Here is a 7,402-nt window from a genome sequence, read left to right as displayed (position 1 = left end):
GTGGCTATATGAGTGCATCCAGATATCAAGGGGCTCTGGGTTGGAGGTGTTGAATCACTAATTAGCTTGTATGCTGATGATGTAATACTGTACTTGCAGGATGCTGAACAATCTGTTCCTCTGCTCCTCTGCCTGATTGCAGCTTTTGGTAAATAATCAGGATATACCATTAATTGGCCAAAGAGTGAGTTTATGCCTCTTTCCAACAACAGCTCGCCAGAATTTCTGCAGCAAGTTCCATTCAAAGTAGTTAGGAATCATCTAAACTATCTCGGCTTGACTGAGTATCTGTCAGGTCTAAAGCAAAGCATTGAATACTGGAAAACACTACCTCTGTCAATGATTGGACGCATTAATTCAATTAAGATGATTTCACTTCCCAAATTTTTATATCTATGTCAAAATCTCCCCACTTATCTTACAGCAGCCTTTTTCAAACATTTGGACTCAGTCATTCAGTCTTATATTTGGAATGGTAAAAGGGCTAGAATCTCTAAAATGCATTTGAAGAAAACCAAGAGAGAAGGAGGGCTGGGTCTGCCAGTTTTTAAACATTACTACTGGACTGCTAATATCAGAGCATTAGTGTTCTGGCAGCAGGACTCCCCAGATAACCAGGCATCGACGCCCCCATTGTGGGTTAGAAGCTGAATCAGTGAACAATTCCTCTCTGTCGGCTATGTTATTTACCAAGTTTGGAAAATTAGACTCTTATAAATGTCTGGGATTTGTATTAAAACAAACCATTAGAATCTTGAATCAGATTATAAGAGTTTTGGCATTGCCAGACACATCTGTACCTACGCCAATATGTTTTAATCATAATTTTATGCCTCCTTGGCAAGACAAGACTTATCATGACTGGAGAGACAAGGGTTTAGTGTCTATTAAAGATATGTATATTGATAATAAATTCTCGTCATTTGGTCAACTAAAAGGGAAATATAATGTGCCGCATTCACACTTTTATAGATATTTGCAGGTCAGGCATTACATTCAAACTAAGTTTAAAGACTTTGCAACTTTACATTCGGAGCACGGGATCTATGAAATACTCAAGAGCCAACCTGATTCCACACATCTTATCAAAAAGATTTTACAATTATTTGGCGACTCTATCGCAGTGCATACCGTTGAGATTAGGCAGGCTTGGGAGAAAGAATCGGGGATGAGGGTGCCCGAATCTATGTGAAGTAAGTGTCTGTCCAAAATCCATTCCTGCTCTATAACATCAATTAATTAAATTTAAAATCCTCCACCGGCTACACTATTCTAAGGTCAGACTGCACAAGATTTATCCTTCTATCTCTCCAATTTGTGACAGGTGCAGACGGGCAGAAGGTACATTGTTTCATGCCTTTTGGTCTTGTCCCTCATTAAGAGGCTTTTGGTACAATACTTTTTGACTGGTACTCCAAGGCATATATGAAACCTTTACAGCCTGAACCTGAACTTGTAATTTTTGGATGTTCTCTGACGTCAGAGCTACTCCCGGTTAAACTGCAGGGGCCACTGGAACTAGGATTGTTGCCAAGAGACTAATACTGAGGGAATGGAAGTCCCACACCCCTCCTTCCTTTCAGTTGTGGGTAACAGACATGATGTCGATAATACAAATGGAAAGGTTCAGTAAATACTCAAAAGACATATATATATATATATATATATATATATATATATATATATATATATTTGTGAGTATGTCTGTACATGAAAAAGAGAGCGTGTGAGTGCAAAAGGGAAGAGTTAAGATGCTGAAACAATCTGAAGTGTACTTGGTGCAGTGTGAGTGCAGGCCAGTGGGGAAGTGGAACAATTGTGCTTGGGCGCAAGAACAAGGCAGCCATGCCGAGTGTGAGTGAACCCTTAGAGGCAGAACCTCAACACTCTGCTGTGATCCTGAAATGGATCTCTGATTTTTGGAAAGCAACAGTAGGGCTGGAGAACTCTTTTTAAACAAGAAAACATGTGAAAAAGATGTTCATAGAGGTTTATGGGTTTGTTTATGAACAGCTCTCTTAAGTTCCCGCCACAGCATTTCAGTCAGTTTGCAATTTTGTGTGGTTGACATGATGTGTTTGTGCCGCATTAGGTTGTTTCTTAGGTGTCTACCACCTGTGATGCTATGCATTATTGCCAAACATCTCCACTTTGGTCTCGTCTGTCCAAAGGACATTGCTGCAGAAGTTTTATGCTTTGTTCAGATGCAACTTTGCAAACCTAAGCCATGCTGATATATTCTTCATACAGGGAAGTGGCTTTTCTCTCAGGAACTTCTCCAAATGAGCTGAACTGTTCAGTCTTTTTCTAATTGTGCTGTTGTTAGCTTTAAAATTTACCATCCTAACTGAGGCCTGTAGAGCCTGACATGTAGCTCCTGAGTTTTTTGCAGTTTCTCTGAACATTGCACAGTCTGAGCTTGGGGTGAATTGACACACCTGAATGCTCCAGTCTTGCTAACTGCCAAAACCTGCACTTTTATAGAGACACTCACACTCACTGATGACCAATTAATCAACTGCACTCCATAAGAAGCCCCTTGCTGCTATTTACCCCTTAATTCCTGTGGAAGCAGCATGCAGAGAATCCTGAGAAATCACTCTTTATCACATGACTGTACAAGCACATACATACTCTTGTATTTATTGCACTATTGTTTGAACTAAGGTGAAGGTTTAGAAAATGAGGTCTGGCAGTCGTGAGTTGTGTGGCCGCCATCAGATGAAAGTCACCTTCAAGGGCAAACGCAGAAATGACTGATTCGATCTATTAGTGCTTAGCTTCTGCCCAGTGACTCGTGTTGCATCTCACCTTAAAAGACCTGCAATGATACAACTATAAGAAATGAGAAGCTGAAATTAAATTCTGTTTATAACGAGTGGCCCTCATATTTAGGCTTCATTTAATACATTTGCTGATTAACTAAAACGGCACATCTCAGTATTGACACAAACTTGTGTGACAAAAGGATCATCGAAATCTACAAATGCGTTACGCAGTAAACTCCATTTAGTTTTTAATAACTTCACTGGTTCCTTTTTATAACATCAATCAATAATTTTACACAGTGAAGGGGTTCTCTCATAACGCTGAACTCAACTGGAGAGTTTCACACCAACCTTCATCCCTGTCAGCTCTGTCAACACTTCATCATCATTTACATTTTAAAGTTTTTATGGCTCACAACTTTACTGATTAATTCTCTTCTCAAACTTTGCTCTAAAATAACATCATATGCACCTGTGTAGCACCAAACAACAGGCAGACACATTTAGAGACCAGCTGGTGAACACAGCGGAACATTTAGCAGCTAAAGAGCCAGATACAGATGCCTCAGGAGACCACAGCAGCTAAGTGAGTGTTTAGTTCGGTGGACAGACACATCGCTGCTGATGTCACTCACTTACCCAGCAAAAAGTTGAGAAAATATAACAAAAACAAAACTTTCCACCTTTTTTTTTTACTTACCAACCAACTTTAGATGTCTTTTTAAAGGTCTGTGGACGTTTGGTGGTTAGAGGGGCTGCGTCTGCTGCATCTGTAAACTCTTGACTAACACATTCACCACATCAGCTTTGCAAGGTGACAGCACGCAAATGCTGAATGTACTGTTTACTTCCCTGCAAGAGTAAGGGAAAAATCTATTTGCCAAAAGTTTTAACATGAAGTACAATATTTATGTATTTTTTATAGGTTTTCTCCTTTTGGTGGGACTTATTCTAAGAAATCAGGTGAAGTTTAGTTTACAGAACTGCCTGCAAGCCCCCTATTAAAGGCTATGACATCACTTTAATAGACTCTCGTACTAAAGTGCTTTTTTTAACACTGTGTATCTCAGTTGCCATCTTTGCCCCTTTGCCAAACTGTGAAAATGAGTGCTGCTGTTGGAAATAGTTGCAATCCCTATTTATAGCTATAGAGACAACGCCAAAACAGACAAAGGGAACAAAGAAAGTGCAGTTTTGAAAGGTGAGAGAAAGAGCGATATGTTGTGAGAGACTCCAGGAAGAGGTGAAGGGGGAGATGAGAAAAGGGTGCGTGTAAGGACTCAGACATGCATGTGTTGGAGTGTGTGCACTAGAACATTTCGGTCCCACCTGGATCAGAGGTGAGTGTTTGGCAGTGAAAAATAAAAAGATATGAGCTAGTGAGAGAGACCGAGGGAGAAGACAGAGAGCTCAGGAGCAGGAGGGAGGAGAACAGAAATAGCTCCGGCCCATTATCATCACCTCTACCTGTCTGGCTGTCACACCTTTAATTACTGCTGCCACATTGCTGCAAATAGCACTGAGTGAGGGAAGTGTGTGTATGTGAATGCGTGCGTGTGTTTCTCCTTGCGTAGGTATATTTGCGTACATAGTATCTATATGTAAAATATGGTTTCCGCCCTATTTTTGTGCTTTTACACGACATGTCAAGTCTCTATGTCTCAGTGCCTGCTTTGTTACTGCGTGTGCCTCTGTGTGTGTCTGCGCACACGAATGTTTGTGTGTACGCGTACGGCGATTATACCTCTCCAGTTAACCACCTGACGAGACGCTGCCTGGTGACAGAAGCTTAATCTAATCTTTAATATGACAGCAGCATTTCTGCAAAACTACCGTCGTCACTAAACTGTTGATCTTCAGTGTGTGCATGTCTGTTTAAACAGACTACAGTCACACACACACACACACACACAAACATGCTCTTGAAAGCAGATATTTTTCAGAGAGAAACAGTAAGTGTGACTTCATGTGTCGTCTTAAGCACACTGTAAGCAGCCAATGTAGGTCAGGCGTATTGCAAACTGTGTCTGTGACTGTTCTCTGACTTATGCTTGAAACCAAATTCTACCAGCGGGATTATACAGAGACAGGCCACCCACCAACCCACAAACACACACACACACAAAGCATGTGCATCATCATATGAGCACATAAAGGGGCCTTTTAAATCTAGGTCAGCCAACTGGTGGAGACAGTACTGACCTTTACCACAAACAACACACATTACCTGGAAAAAACTACAGGTGAAGTAACAACACAGCAAACAATAAAGGAAAATGAACCACCAAGTCTCACAATTATTTGAGACTTTCGCTGTACTGTTAATTTGTCTACCTAATAATATCTAAATCCTCACATGTTGCCAAAAAACATCTGACCCATCAGGGCATGAACCTTTGGCGGTGTCCTGTGGGTTCTGGCACAGGGACATGAATCAGGCTTGTTTAGGCTCCTCCCATGGAGGCTCAATACGCTCTCTTGTGTGTATGTGTGTTTCTTTCTTTTTTAATATAATATTATATTGTGGAGGAATGATGGAGTACATTGTCTAGTTTTAAAGCTGTTGCTTACCTCCACCTTTAACCCTGTGTTTCACATTCACTTATCTGTAGGAGAACCCTTTTATGTCTCTGTGTCCTTGCCATCAATCTCAAGGTCTGTTTCTGTGTGTAAACTGCAGAGGCAGCATCATATGGCCACTGACAGCTTCCATACTTTCCCCCTCTGCTCAATAAAACTGCTGAATCCTTGCCAGAGCCTGAGAGCAGAGAGAGAGAGAGCCTGGTAGCTCTGCATCCAGGGCTCCCATCTGTTTACAGCAGTGTGCAGTTTTTCTTGTCAGCGTCTCTGTCAGGTTTAAATGTTTGCTCTCAAAAGCCTTCATGTCCTTCCTTCCTCTGGTTGTGGAGTGGGCGCCTTCAGACATAAGGTGTGCTGTGTACTGTATATGACTGGTGTTTGTATGTAGCTACTGTATGTAAGTATACATCTAGTCTATAGCATGTACGTTTGTGTTTATAGTACACTTTAATGGAAGATAAATTTAAGCATTTGTTTTAATGTAATCATCTGATATGATAATGTGCAGTATGTAGCCTGTGCTCTCTGTCCTATGAGGTCACTGCGTGAGCACCTAACAGATGGCAGCTGAACTTTTTGCTGTCTACTCACAAAGTTAACTCATCTCACTCATCATTTTCACTCATGTTGATTTGTCTGTATTTGGCATCAATCCTCAAAAGCCCAAAATCTTGACTCAGATTTGTTCTACAGAGTTTATATTACTTTCATTATTTTTGCCATGCCTATAACGAGTCACTTCCTTCACACGTTACAGCCTGCAGTTGTTGAATCCCCATCACTTTTTGTATTCATTACTCACGCAGTTGAGTAATGAATTAGATTTGACACATAAACATACATTAAACGCCTTACTATTACAAACTGATGGGATTTTATACAGTTTAAAAAGCAACTATAAAACCCAGTCCATGCTGCCAAAACTACCCCTGCAAAGCTCGATGATAATAACTCATTGTGATGGCTGCACTTACAGCCACACAGTGGGAATATCACCATATTAGTGTAGAGGCTTTTACACTCAACAAAAATATAAACGCAACACCTTTGTTACTGCTCCCATTCCCCATGGGATGGACGTAGAGACCTAAAATTCATTCCAGATACACAATATAACCATCCCTCCCAAACAGTGGTCACAAATCAGTCCAAATGTGTGGTAGTGGGCACATCTGCTATATTGAGATAATCCATCCCACCTCACAGGTGTGCCACATCAGGATGCTGATCTGACATCATGAGTAGTGCACAGGTGTACCTCAGACTGCCCACAACAAAAGGCCACCCTGGAATGTGCAGTTTTGTCTCACAGCAAAATGCCACAGATGCCACAAGCAATGAGGGAGCGTGCAATTGGCATGCTGACAGCAGGAATGTCAACCAGATCTGTCGCCCGTGCATTGAATGTTCATTTCTCAACCATAAGCCTTCTCCACAGGCGTTTCAGAGAATATGGCAGCACATCCAACCGGCCTCACAACCGCAGACCTCGTGTAACCACACCAGCCCAGGACCTCCACATCCAGCAGGTTCACCTCCAAGATCGTCTGAGACCAGCCACCCAGACAGCTGCTGGAACAATTGGTTTGCACAACCAAACAATTTCTGCACAAACTGTCAGAAACCGTCTCATGGACGCTCAACTGCATGCCCGTCGTCCTCATCGGGGTCTTGACCTGACTCCAGCTCGTCGCCGTAACAGACTTGTGTGGGCAAATGCTCACATTCTGGCACGTTGGAGAGGTGTGCGCTTCACGGATGAATCATGGTTCACATTGTTCAGGGCAGATGGCAGCTGAGAATGTCCCAGTTCTTGCATGGCCAGCATACTCACCGGACATGTCACCCATTGAGCATGTTCGGGATGTGCTTGACCGGCGTATACGACAGCGTGTACCAGTTCCCACGAATATCCAACAACCTCGCACAGCCATTGAAGTGGAGTGGACCAACATTCCACAGGCCACAATTGACAATCTGATAGACTCCATGCGACGATGTGTTGCACTGCATGAGGCAAATGGTGGTCACACCAGATACTGACCGGTTCTGGG

Source organism: Diplotaxodon limnothrissa, linkage group LG4, assembly GCF_057381915.1.
Source record: "Diplotaxodon limnothrissa isolate DT_005_m linkage group LG4, D_limnothrissa_male_GT1.1, whole genome shotgun sequence".
Lineage (NCBI taxonomy): Eukaryota > Metazoa > Chordata > Actinopteri > Cichliformes > Cichlidae > Diplotaxodon > Diplotaxodon limnothrissa.
The sequence above is the reverse complement of the archived record's forward strand: the minus strand, read 5'-3'. Positions refer to the sequence as shown.